Genomic DNA, 14,271 nt, shown 5'->3' on the forward strand with positions numbered 1-14,271 from the left:
TTCCCTGGAGGTTGTGCTGTGTGGGCTGGGTGCCTCACAGCGTAGATGGTGTGGGAGGTAGTTTTCAATTAGAACAGCGTATGCACAATTTAAAAATCTCCCCAGTGAATTCTCAACCTCTCCTCGTGTCTCTTTGTACAACAAAATTCAGCAAAACAGCTCCCCAGAGAAGAGAATTATTTGTTCCCAAACTTTCCGTTCTTTTTCCTCACGCATTTTAGGGAAAGGAGTGGGGCTGACGTACTGGCATAGGCGGTGGTTGTGTTAACCCTGAGTGGTGCTCTCTGGGTAAGACCTCTCGTTTGCTGCTGTCTCTGCCTCACACGGTGTTGTTTCACAGGTAGTGACTCACCTTTGCACAAATCCTGATTCTCCCTCTAACAACCATTTCTACCTCCAGGTCAGGAGCAGAACTCCTGCATCCACTGCCTCTTGCTGCTGCCATCCCTGCCTCCCCATCTCATCCTCAGTATTGACAATATCCTTAGAGTGATGAACACCAACTTACATTGTTAACTGTGCTAACAATATAATAGCTGTGCACAGTCTTCACTGCCGACAGGTCTCCCGCCTGTCAAAAATCATGCATTTAATGCTAGCATGAGTCTGAGACTTTAGGAATTCTCCAAAAACAAGAATAGAATCTGTACATTTTGTTCTTATGATTTATTAAACTGGAGTAACAAATGTCAATCAAATAATAAGCAACGTGGAGATGAGGATCACCTATAAGGTTTTTTTGATAAAACATAAATTTGGAGGAGTCATATGTTTGATTATTTTATTATTTGTTTATTTTTATTTATATACTTATTTGGAGCACTGAGAGTCTTTCTGTGTAGTCCAGGCTGGCCTCAGTCTTGCACGCCTCCTGTCTCAGCTGCCTAAGTACTAGGACGATAGTTGTGTACTACTGTGCCCAGTTTCTTACACTGATGGTTTTCCCATATGGCTGTGTTCTTGATCCTCTGATTTAGTTTGCTTATTTCTAATCCTATTGTTACGAATCCATGTGCCCTCTCTGTTCTGGGATGCCACGCTTCCCAGCCAATGTCTGCCTGGTCTCTTAGCAACACAGCCCATGTTTCAATCTTTTAGTCTTCCTGGTAGGATCCTAACTCGCCCAACACCCTTCACCTCTCTTTCGCTTTCTCCAATATGTTTTTGTCCTTTTTCTTTGGTTCATTTGAATAGCAGATACTGTTTTCACCCCATTCTACCTGTGCCATGGTCTCTATTTCCATCTCTGCTATCTGGTCTTTGGGAAGAAGGTGACCAAATCTCTAGTATCCATTCTTGAGTGGCAGGAGAGTCTATCGTGGCAAGCCTTGTAGCAGAGAACCTAAAGTGTTGGAGAACTGTATGCCGTCATCTGCATCCCCAGCACACCGCTTGGCTTTCTTGGCTCTCCTCCCAGTCTCCCTTCTCCCTCACACCTTCCATCCACCATCCACCTTGCTCTCTCTTTCTCTGTTCTTTGCGTCATCCACCACTTCTCCGCACCGCTTGTGTTGCTGCCCTCTCTGACTCCTCATGCCCAGGCAGCCTCCTGCTCACCTTGCTTGCTCTCCCTTGTCTCTGCTTCGTCCTTCCCCAGCTTTGTAGCATAGCTCTTCATCAGTGACAAGCCTGGGTCCTGAGCTGCAGCTCCCATACATTAGCCATTTGGAACTCATCATGTGCTGTACAGTTAGGGCTTGAGTTTGTAATGAGTTGAGCTGGATGAGCCATTTTATAAGCATTCATCTTGGGGCTTCTTCCCTTTCCACGTTGACAGCACCAGGCATTAGGCATTATGTTAGATAAGTCCCAAGAACAGGCATTGGAGCCTGGGTGTTCTACTCATTTGAGAGTGTTGCTTCTTCTTCAGGGCCTCTGTTTCCCTGCCTATGATTCAGACATAATCTTACCCACTGTCATTTCTTAGCAGGTGATTTTAAGAACTTGGCTCTTAATGGGTGGGGTGGAAATGGAAGAGTTTGTTGTTGAGTCCATTTCTTGAACTGTTTTTCTGAGTGTTCTCAATTCCTGGCATACCCCAGTCAGCTTCCTTCCTGATCTGATGCTCAGTCAGAATGGATGCAGCTCCTGGGGTATGAAGTCTTCGGAGAGCCCTGAGGCCACAGAGCAGCCCAGGCCCTTGGGAGCTGCGGACAGGGTCCGGGCAGCAGGAAGCACACACCTACCCAAACAGAAGGCATCCATCGGAGGCTGAGTACATTGTAGGCAATCTGCAGAACACGTCTCTGCCTGGAAAGTTGGGGGTTGGGGGTCTGAGTGAGGCTGTGACCACTCCTTCAGGCTGTGCAGGGACCAGAAAAACACTTTCCCTAACCCAGTAGTTCTGGGTCCCAGACTCCACACAGGTGGAAGGTTCTGGCATCCTTCTGTGTGCTCAGCCACATGGCCCCTGCTGTTCTCCATATTCATAGCATTCGGGGGCCTTGTAGTTGGCCTCACAGGGGGTCGTATAAGCAGAGAGGAGGCTATAACTTGTGCTGGGTAGGATACATGTGTTTGCAAAAATTAATCAGAGATTCTGATCCCAGGACTGGAGGTAGATTAAACCCACTTCCTGCAGTGAGGGAGGGCTGTGGATTAGGGAGGATGAGACATGGCTGTCTGTGGAGGAGCACTACTCTTTTGAAAACTGGGTTTGGAAAAGTGACTAAAATAAGAATAATCCACACTAGTAGAGAGTCACAGCCTGTAGGTGGTGGGAACGTGAGGCACGGTTTAGGATCAGTTGAGCATCTTCCGGGTTGGCGATGGCTTGGATCATAACCCAGTAAGGTCCAGAGAGACTAGAAAGATGTGGAGGAAGTCATGAAGTTGAGATCTCAAACCTGCACAGATCCAGTGTGATGTGTCCAGGGACTCAGAGTCCTGAGCACAAATATTAACTGGGAGGGGGGAGCATCTTGGAAGGAAGCATTTGTTTTCCAAAAACAACAACAGAAGGGCCTGCATTTTGTGAGGGACACTCCACAGGCACACCCAGGAGGGAGTAGGAAGGCTGGTCTCTGGTCCTGAAAGGTCTAGGGAGATTCGAGATGGGTGACTTAGGGGCAGATGCTATAGCCCTTTTGTTTACTATGAAGATGAAGATGATCTTTCTAGACCAGGGTCCACATCTAGGCTCCTCACCTCCACTTGCTTGTGAGCAATACTCCCTTTCTCAGCCCTGGCATTCACATTTCCCAAGCCTCCAGCAGAGAAAAGGCGGAGGATAGGTGTTCGTGCATGGGTGTGTGTGTGCGTGCGTGTGTGTGTGTGTGTGTGTGTGTGTGTGTGTGAGCTGGGGCTTTTAAAAGGAATGTTCTTGCTCACAAAATCATATTAACACAGCCCAAGAGGAAACATAGCTGGGATGGGTCGTGCCACTTTTGCCTGCTCCATCAGCACTTTAGTGGCTGTTGCTAGTAGATTGGTATTAATGGTACCATTTGCTACCCCCAGGGTCCCATAAAGTCATCAGATTAAGTGTTCCTTGCATGTAAGTAGATATTGTTTGAGCAGGTCACACCTTTTTAGCAAAGCAAGGTTAGAGATCTTCACGTCTTACAAACGTGAGTCGCACTGCAGCGGAGGACTGGTGTGGGGATCAGCAAGTGTCTGAAAACTCCTGGCTCAGGGCTGCATGGCTCCCACAGTAACTGCCATCATTGAGGCTGCGGCTGCTGCATGTTTCACAGCCATGCATCTCAGGCTGCATGGTTGGCACTGGCTTGGGTTCTTCTCTGCTCCTTCCCTTTCCTCCCCTTTCATGGCCAGCATCTGCAGCATTGGGGGACATGGGCCCAGTCCATTCACTCACCTAGGGAGCCAGCAGCCCGGATGCAGAGTCTGTGGAGAGGCAAGAACAGATGACCGTTAGACTGTGCACTGGGGAGGGGAATACTGTTTCCTAGGGAGCAGGGTGAAACAGTTCCACTCTGGTGACAAAGCTTTCAAATGAGGGCCATTTCCATTCAAATCACCTCACTGTATTTTGATCAGATTCACCCCTCTCACTCCTTCTCCTAACTTCTCCAGAATTCACTCCCTTCTATCCACTTCCTCAACTTTGTGTGCCCCTCCTCTTTTAAAATAACCTGTCCAGTCCAGTTGGGCTTCCCATACACTTATGCATTGGATTAGCTTCCTGGGGGCCACATCCTTAAAGAAACCTGACTTTCCCTCCCTTCAAAGCCATCAGCCATCCACAGCTCCTCAATCAGTGGTGAAGCCTTGTCAATGCCCCTCCCCATGTTGACTGGCTTGACCACGAGCAACCACAGGCAACCACAGCTGCTGGGGTGGGTTCATGACTGCAATGGCTCTGTCACGTGCAGAAGACTCTGTTCCCCTCCAGTCCTTTCTGACCTTTGGCTTTCATAATAATTTCCCCCTCTTCTGCTATGCTCTCTGAACCTTCTGCATATGGGGGTGTATGTGGGGTGATGTAGCTATCCCTAGGATGATCTTTATGGGGACATTTCTTATACTGAATTTGGATAAAAATGGAGGATTTAATGTTAATATGTAGCTCAGGGAAGGGCTGTACTGCAAAATAATTTATGCAAATTTTCTGATGAGCTAATGACTCAAAGGTTAGATAGTCAGAAATGCAACTGACCCCAACAGAGCCCATATTTTGAAGTATTCATGTTTACAAGACAGCATTTATTAAAGGATGATCCCTCCCCCTTTCCCTAGCAGAGATCACATAAATTCCATCAACATTTCATGATTTGTGTGAGAAAATAAAGCTAAACTGATATCCCAATTAAAAACCAAAGCAGCCTGACATTTTAATTATCCTGAGTACCCCTCAGAAGGAAAGAATTGATTGCATTAAGCTTTGTAGATTTTTGGGAATTGTCCTTAGGTACTTGTCATTGCCTCTCTAGGGCCCTGGTTTGGCTAGCTGACTTCATCTCCAGGATGTGTTCAACCCTACTCCCAACTCATAGTCTCTGTCCTGCTTTGGAGACCATGCTTGTCTGGCAACATATAGTCTCCTGTTTCTCAGATATTCAGGTATGAGTGTTAGCAGGGGCTCTATAGTAAAACAAAGGGAGAGAGAGGAGAAGGGGGTACACTATAAGGCAGATATGAAGGCTATGGAGACCCAAGATCTATAGTCAGTGAGCTGGATACCCTAGAGCCAATTGTGGAGCTCTATCCTGAAAATCAGGAAAATATAAGGCATAAATACCAACCTGAAAGTTGGCATTGTAAAGACCGCGAAAATGGACATTTAGTCCAATTCTGAAGAAGAAGAAAATGATGGAAAACCTAGCTTAAAGCACTCAGGCAGCAGGAACCCCTTCATTTGTGGGAGGAACTCCCTTTCTGATCTCTTCAGACCACATTAGGGAGGGCAACCTGCTATGTATACTCCATCTACTGAATCAAATCATCACATCCTGAGGGTTCCTCAAATTTATGTCCACAATACTGACTAAATGTCTGAATACCCATATATTGTGGGACAATTGTTTTACCCTGTAAAGATTTGCTTCTTGTACTTGTTTAACAAAATGCTGATTGGCCAGTAGCCAGGCAGAATGTATAGATGGGATGACCAGGCAGAAGTACAGGCAGGACAATGAGAACAGGAAAATTCTGGGAAAAGGGAAGCTCAGTCTGCAGTCATCATCCAGACAGAGGAAGCAAGATGTGATTGCCTTGCTGAAAAAGGTACCAAGCCACGTGGCTAACACAGACAAAAATTATGGGTTAATGTAAGTTATAAGAGTTAATAAGAAGCCTGAGCTAATAGGCCAAGCAGTTTATAATTAATGTAAGCCTCTATGTGTTTATTTGGAGTTAAACAGATGTGGAACCTGGTGGGATAGAAACCTCTGTCAACACCCATATATCAGTCCAGGTGGCACATGAAATGAACCACCCCAAGATCTGTATTTTAAATCCCTTTGGAGTTAGATCTTTGCAATTGAACGAGTACTAGGATAGAAAAAGTGTGCCCAAGTCCTGGCTTTGGACTATGTGAACATGGGCCACTGGGAAAATGGGTCTCTGTGGATGTTATTAACCAAAGATCTTAGGAAAAGGTCACTCTGGATCCAGTGTGAGCCCTAAGTCCAATGTGCTTAGGAGAGAAAGGCACAAGGAGATTTGGCACAGAGGTCCTCAGGGGCTAGGGCTACAAGAGAGCCAGAAAACACTTGGGGACATAGGAAGCTGGAAGGGGTATAGAAAACCTTTCCCTTGGTGCCGTTATGGTGGATATAGCCCCTGACCCTTTCATTTCAGACTTGTAACCTTCATAACTCTAGGAGAACAATATCAGTTATTTCAAGTCATTTGGTTTGTGGCAATCTGTGATGGCAGTCCTTTAAAGTGAACACATCCCTTTTGGCAGGAAGCAGGAAACGAATGGCTCAGGACAGGGGCCTTGGTATCTTTTGCTCTGCTTACCAAGAATCTACTTGGAAGAGTCGGAACCTTCATCACCGCCCCCTGCCTTTGAGTCTGGAATGGACAGCTCTTTGTCTATGTGTCTTCCTGTTTGAACTTGGCTTGTCTGTGGCCACTTCTCTACATTCTGTTACTGTCAGATGAGTCAGGAGGTTCTTACAGGGATAATAGAAAGGACCCAGCATGGGTACCATCAAGAAGAGATGCTTATTTAACATTCATTTTACATTCTTATATTTCCAAAAACAACCACCAGGTTGATAAAGTAAAGGCCTGTGCCTTAGCAAGAGGCATTTCCAGATAAAGACATCTGTGTAATTTAAAGTCCATTCAACTCTTTTAAACGCTACACTTGACTTTGAGAAGAAACATTTCTGAGGCCATTTTGAACAATACTGATCAAAAGGAAGGACCTTAAAATCAAGACTTGGAGTTATGAAGCACATGGACAAATCCTTGAATCAATTGAATTTGAAATGATAAAATCATACCATGCACTGAGCCAGTTGGTTAAAGCCTATGTGTATTATTCTGTATAACTTCACAATATGAGTTAGGTAAGGTCTCACTTTAGCCCCATCTTATAGACGAGGAAACTGGTTCTTAGTGAGGTTAATACACTTATCCAAGGTCTCATAGCTTGGAGGAGAGATCCAAGGACTTAAAACCATGTCCATGTGACATGTGACATGTGACATGCTCTGATGGCATCACTGGTCCTTCTTTGAGTTCCCCTGCTCAGCAGGATGCTTTCTTCCAACTTCCTCTTCCTTTCTTCCTCTCTGTGGGCCCTAGACAAGCTCCTTGATTTCAATTTTTTAGAACACAGAGTGGATTTCCCCTTCTTTTATGGGACAGACCTTCCATAAAGAACTTGTCCTATGTCCTAGAATGGCTTTTTATTCCTGCCTGAACAAAACAACTCAACTCATCCTTTGGACTCCAATCTCTGTCCTACCCCCACTTTATTTTTTCAGACCAAATTCATCTCTCTTTTCTTGGATTCTTAGTCACTATACACTCAGTGTTTACCCAAATTTTTCTCCAGAAGCTTTGGGGAGTTATGCTTGGGTTTCACCTGTATCCCAAATCTCTGGGATCAGGAACTCACATTTTTTATGCATTTTCTGAAAATAATTGTATGCCATTGAGGTAATAGTTTCTCAGTAATGCTCTAGATGGATTGAACCATTGATTGTGCCACATGGCTGTTACTTCCTCAGTCCCAGAACCTTCTCTCAGGTAGATACTTAGGAGAATCTCTCCTACAAATAGATGTCTCAGTTCAGAACTGAAGCACAAATAATAAAAACTCAGGAACAGATATTGGGGTTCAACCTGAATTCCAGAAAAACAAAGCAACTAGCCACTGGCTCTTACCTTGACCTCAGTCCAAAAATGGTGATCCTGCCTTCAGGAAACCTCAGAATGAGATTGAGACAGAGAGGTGTCTTCTCCCATTTTATAATCCTCTCTAGTTCTGGGACTAAGGGCATGCCTCCTACTGCTTGGTTTCTGTGGTAAGATAGTGTGGCTACCAGGATTAAAGGTGTGTGTCATTGTGGCCTGGTCTGTAAGGTTGGCCAGTGTGACTGTTTTGCTTTTCTGATCCTCAGGCAAACTTTATTTATTAAAATACAAATGAGACGCCACTACACAGAACTGTCTCCTGTCAAGTGAAATTCAGTCGTAGAAACTACTCCTTTCCTTCTTCAAGTGGTGATTTGTTTACTCACTGGGATTATTTTGATACTTTGGTAAACTTAGAAAGTCAAAGTCAGGAAATCTGGGTGGAGAGGGCTACATCTGTAATCACATCAGAAGGTGTCTTTAGGATTTCTATTGCTGTGACGAAACCATATCAAAAGCAAGTTGGGGAGGAAAGGTTTTTTTTTAGCTTATACTTCCACACTATAGTCCATCATTGGAGGAAGTCAGGACAGGAACTCAAACAGTGCAGGAACACTCAGGCAGGAGCTGATGCAGAGACTATAGAGGGGTGCTGCTTACTGACTTGCTACTCATGGCTTTCTTATAGGACCCAGGACCATCAGCCCAGGGATGACATCACTTATATTGGACTGGGACCTCCCCCATCCATCACTAATTAAGAAAATACCCTACAGGCTTGCATACTGTCTGATCTTCTAGAGGTATCTTCTCAGTTGAGGCTCCCCCTTTTCTGATGAATCTAGCTTGTTGAAATGTCAAGTTGACATGAAACTAGTCAATACAGAAAGACGGCCAGACAAGGGAATCATGGGTTTCATGCCAGTCTGGGCTACATAGTGAGATCTCAAAATAAATAAATAAAAATAAAAAAATCAAACCCCCAAATAAATATAAAATGTCAGGAGAATCTCAATGACTTTTCCTGCAGTTAGCAGAATGTAAATCCTTGGTTGTGGGGAGAGGAGTCACTGCCCAGTCTTTGGAATGCATCTCCAGGCAGACTCTAGTCTCATCATCAATGAGGCTAGAGCTATAGCTGTTTACATAGGGATGACTGGAGGTGGGGCTGTCCTGTTGTCATGGCCCAATCTTGAGCATTTGTTTTTAATATAGGCACGCTGCACAGGGAGAGTTTAGATTTCCTATCTCCATGCTTTGGTGCATGCTCTTTGATTACTCTTTAAATAGCTGGAAAGAGGGCAGAATGTTTTGACTTTTATTTCGCTGACAGCCATGCTTCTCTGCTTCACCATCAGCAGCGGGGTGGGTGGAGAATGGTGGTACCTACACTCTGTGGCTCTGGGGAAGAAGCTGAGATGGGATAGGGCCATGCAATAATGATGCAGATGACACAGGTCTGTGAGCAGAGTAGCCTAGCCAACGCCTGAAGACAGTGAGGTTAAAAATGCAGAGATAAGCGAGGTGCAGTGGCTTGTGCCTGTAACTCTCACACTCAGGGTGCTGAAGCTCGATTGTTTTGAGTTCCAAGGCAGCTCAAGCCAATAGTGAGTTCCATGCCAACCTGGAGCATAGGGTGAGACCCTGCTGTAAATCAAACATGAAGATGTTTTAAGACATGAGTTCAGACTCTGCTGTGTTTAACACCCAAAATGGAAAAGAAAAATGGAAATAAATGTTTTTTTTTAAATTATTAAAGCCTTTAAGTCATATTTGTATGAATTGGGTAGATAGGGTCTGGCTGGCAACTGGGCAAGAGGCTAGCAGGGCTACAAGTGGAGAGTGTGGGCAGGCTGGTCATCAGATTCACAAGAGGGCAGTTTGGAGAGAGATGGGGCTGTTAGCAATAAAGTCAGAACAGAGGGAGTAGACCAGGACACAAGGTCCAGTAGGGACATAAGAACAGGGGGCTCAGAGAGGCCATGCTGCCTTTAATGTCACCTCTCTTGCCACCGTGGCCAAGCACCTGACAAGAAGCAGCATGGGAGGAAAGGGCGATTTTGGCTTTGTGGTTTAAAGGACTTGCCCGTCGTGGTGGCAAAAGTCTAGCAGAGTTCATGTGGACAAGAGTGTGTGACTAGGTCTCTCACGCCCAGGCAGACCAGGGAATGGAGAGCAGAGAAAGCTGGTGCTTGATCAGATCCCTCCTTTTTATTATTCCTCAATCCTTGGCCTTGGTAATCCTCTGTCCACACTCAAGGTGGATCTTCTTTCCTTGATTAAGTCTCCATGGAAACAGCATCTCAGACACCCATCAGTGTGTCTCCATGGTGATTCCGAGTCCAGTCAGGTGATCAACCACCACAACATGTTGGTGAAAATGATCAACCATCACACCTTATCCATGAAAATGAAGGTCAACAATCACAGCATGTCTGTGAAAACCAGATCAACCATCACAGCATGTCCGTGGAAATGAAGATCAACCATCTCAGGGTGTCCATGAATATATGGAAAGGAGTTGACGAGGAGGAGAAGCAGAGAAGGGAGGGACCACCAACTTCTTGCACTTGGGGCTGAGGAATGGAACTCCTAGCTAATATGAGCTTTTGCTGTGACAAACTGACTCCTAAAAACAACTGTTATGTTTTTGAGAGTTCAAAAAGCTATAATCACATGATTGGCAGCTTAGAATAGGCTATGATGGGCATACTTGCACCATGGACATTATCAGCATCCTATTATCTGGAGATCCTTATCCATTGATCAGTCTTCTCCTGGTATGAACCTGAGAGTGAGACTCAGGTGCCAAGTCACAGTGTGACCTTCTGCTCCATTTATCTCCTCACTGGGGGGCAAGGGGAAACCTGAAAGATGGGCTTCTTGTCCCAGGCATGAAGTGGTTAGAGAAGGGACAAGGACATCAATGTCCATACCAGGGATTCCAAGTAGATTTTGTCTTGCTTGGTGTAGACACTAATTTCTCACCATAACTTGACTTGTTCACTCTACTCTGATACATCCTCCATCCTTCTAGTAATCCTCCATCCTTCTAGTAATCCTCCATCCTTCATCCTCCTCCATCCTTCTAGTAATCCTCTATCCTTCTAGTAATCCTCCATCCTTCATCCTTCATCATCCTCCATCCTTCATCCTTCATCATCCTCCATCCTTCTAGTCATCCTCCATCCTTCATCATATTCCATCCTTCATCATCCTCCATCCTTCATCATCTCCATCCTTCATCTTTCATCATCCTCCATCCTTCTAGTCATCCTCCATCTATCATCATCCCCCATCCTTCATCATCCTCCATCCTCCATCCTTCATCATCCTCCATTCTCCTAGTCATCCTCCACCCTTCATCATCCACCATCCTTCATCATCCACCATCCTTCATCATATGCATGATGGTGGGGGAGGATGTGAGCTCAGATCTGGCAAGTTGGGAGGGCCAATGAGAACATTTCCAGAGAGGGAGGGATTCCCAGGTCTCAACAACAAAAAGACCGCCTGTGGGGAACCGAGAGGAGTCGGTGTGGGTCCAGCACAGACTGTGAGCGGAGGAAGATGAGATTGAAGATGGAGCTGGGAGGCGCAGCTCTTAAGGGGCCTTGTCAGCCATGTAATTTAAAAAGCTTGGATTTTATCCCAAAATTTAAAAGTCAGCAAACACTCATTCATGTTTGGAGGACATGCTGACAACAGAAATAAAAACCATAAACGAATACCGAATTGGACAACAGAGAAAGAACATTTATTTTTGTCAGCATGCTACAATTCTCATGCAGCGTTTCCGCTGAGGGGAAACTCAACCTGTTTGCACAGGTAGAGCAGTGAGGGGCTGCTCTGTCTCCTTCCAGCTCTAGGTTTACAGCTGCGCTTCGCGGCTCCTGCTGCCACTTCCATTTTGGTGGGGGACGGCTTAACACTTGCGTGCATGGACAGATGTGCTTATGGGCAGTGAGTGAGGACAGATGTTCAGCAGCCTAGAACTCCTTAGGGCTGGTTCCTCACGACTTGGGGGTGAAAACGGAGGGGCGACTTCTGGGCTTCTTAGCTTGGCTGCCTCCTCTTTTCTTTGGCTGCGCAGCCTTCCAGCCTTGTCTACTTCATGCCTGTGTCCTCGCCCAGTCTTGTTTGTCTCACGTCTCTGCCTGGCTCAGCTTTTGGGAATTGGAGCAGAGGGCACGAGGTCATCTTTAGACTCTCTGACTGCTGAGATGAGAAGGATGCTAGAGAGAGTGACAGCTGAACCAGTGTTCTGACAACTGACAGGAAGAAAAAGAAACTAACAGGCAGAGGGACAGATAAATTGGCTTTACCTCTAGTGACATGGTGTGTCAGATGGGGCACACTGCCCAACTTTATGCCTGGCCTGGATTCTTGCTGGCTGACCTGTTCTTCCATTTACAGGAGAGCTCCTCTCAGGCCACTGCAGGGAGTGACCTAAGTGTCACCGGGTTATAGCATTTATATCTTATCTTGCTATACATTTGTCTTTTCTTTTTCTGTGTAAACACACACATACCTTGGTGTATGTGTTTTAAGTTTGTGTTGCTTACGTCAGTTTTCTCATCTGTAAAGTGGGGACAATGACTTGTATGTTGCCCAAGACAGACATCCCTAGAACCTTGGCTCCCTGAGTCTCAGGAAAGCACGTGATTTTAATGCAGAGAGGAAACGAATCAGTCCTGGGACCACACTGCTGTGCCTGTCTGGGGGGTGGGGAGATGGAGAGAGACAAGGAGGAAGAAAAGAAGAGGAAAAAAATCTCCCTGAACCCCTTAGACTGTGACTGTGGGGCCAAAGCAAGCTTTTATGAGAACCACATTTGATCCCAGAAATAAAAAATAAGAGCAACATACTTTAACGATTATTTATGATTTCAAACACATGAAAGGCGCAACGTGTACCCAGGGAGGCGCATCGTGTGCCCAGGGAGGCATAATGGAGAACAGCTGGCTAACATGTGTCTCACCATTTCTGAGGATATTCATAATTCTCTGATGTCCAAGAATAACAGTAATAATGATGCCACTGCTGATTATTAATAATAATAAAGAGCCTTGATTATCTTTCTTGGAAGGTAAAACGAGAACCTAGGCTGCTGGGTTTGCTTGCTCGAACCTTGTTTGCTTCCTTTGCCAAGGATCAAAGGCCATCTGGGGAGAGTCCTAGATAGGGCATCCAGGGACCTGGGTTTCGGGCCCAGTGTTATATCTGACTGGCAAGTCCTTGTCCCTCTGGGCCTTGGCTTTCTCATCTATAAGGCAGAGGTTCTGTTCCTCCCTGGTAGGGTAGTCAGTGTCTTGGTGGGCTCTGATGAGAAGCTGCTGGTGGTGTAGGTACTGGATGCACTGTGATGCCTTCTGTAAGGGGCAGGGTTTATGTCGGAGTTGTTCTCATCCCTGCACATCCCCAGCTCTTGACACCAGCAGCTATCAAGGCAAGGATCTCTGGAAAAGCCTGGACGTGCTTGTGTCATGAATGTGTGTTCCGTTCCTTAAGTGTTTCAAGTCATGGCTATGCTAGATTTGGGGAATACTGTCAGAACTATTTAGCCCAGCTTCTTCCCCCTTTTATGACTTGTTAAGTGGGTCTGGAGGAAGTCTCAGTGCAAGCCTCATTATCCACTACTACTGCGTAAACCCATGTTTGGCCAGTGCCCCAAGAATTATGGCTTTTCCCATCCTGCTGGTAGAAATAGGTGCCATTCTCAGCCCTTCCAGATGGTTCTTTTCCTTACAGGGAGTCATTTTTCACACCTTTGCAGCTGAAGGCTCAAGGGTTACCTTCCAGTGGTTCTCTGAGCTGGGTATCCTCTCAGAGAGTGGATGGAGTCTTATCTTGATCTTGCTAGGCTTTATCCTCCTGCCCCTGAAACCCAGGGGATCTCGGATCTCCTTGCTTCCCCTGACAGTTCAGGGACCTGGAACAGCCCCACACATCTACAAACATAAAACATCTAGTGTGTCAAGTCTGAACTGATAATGAAGACACTCTAGGCAAACAGAGAAGTAAAAGACTTCAAGCTGTGTTTAAAAGGAGTTACATGGGCTTGCTGGAGCTTGGAGCTTAAGTGTTTTCTAAAGGCGTGAATATAAATGCTTGGTTTCTGGTGTGGAGGAGATGATGGGGATATTTAAGGTGAGGACATGTGCCTGGTCTTATTGTAAGCCTTTTCTCATTATTTATGACAAAATAAGCAAGAAAGTCACTCTCCTCCTAAAGTCAGCTGAAATGTATCCCATACCCCAGGGACACATTTCAGCTTCCTCAGCTGAAGGTGTGGCCACCTTTCTTAAAGCCTTCAAACCCTCGGCACACCCCTGGTTGCCATTGTCATAGACTGCCTCATGAGTATCTTGTACATATCTTTTGCTCAGCAACTTGTGATTATCATGGCAGAGAAGAAAACAGACCTTTAAGACAGGATATCTGGATACTGGCTCTTGGTCTGTTCATCCATGTCAGCATGAAAAATTAACCCAA

The 14,271-nt window shown here is 45.7% G+C and overlaps 1 protein-coding gene across 1 annotated transcript in view; it reads left to right on the forward strand.

The window, feature by feature from the left end:
• Ano2 (anoctamin 2) overlaps window positions 1-14,271 on the forward strand; it is a 332,789-nt gene that overhangs the window by 68,600 nt on the left and 249,918 nt on the right. The window lies entirely within an intron of this gene.

The sequence above is a fragment of the Microtus oregoni genome, unplaced genomic scaffold, assembly GCF_018167655.1.
Source record: "Microtus oregoni isolate MIOR12 unplaced genomic scaffold, Mior012 000002F_ref0000024, whole genome shotgun sequence".
NCBI lineage: Eukaryota > Metazoa > Chordata > Mammalia > Rodentia > Cricetidae > Microtus > Microtus oregoni.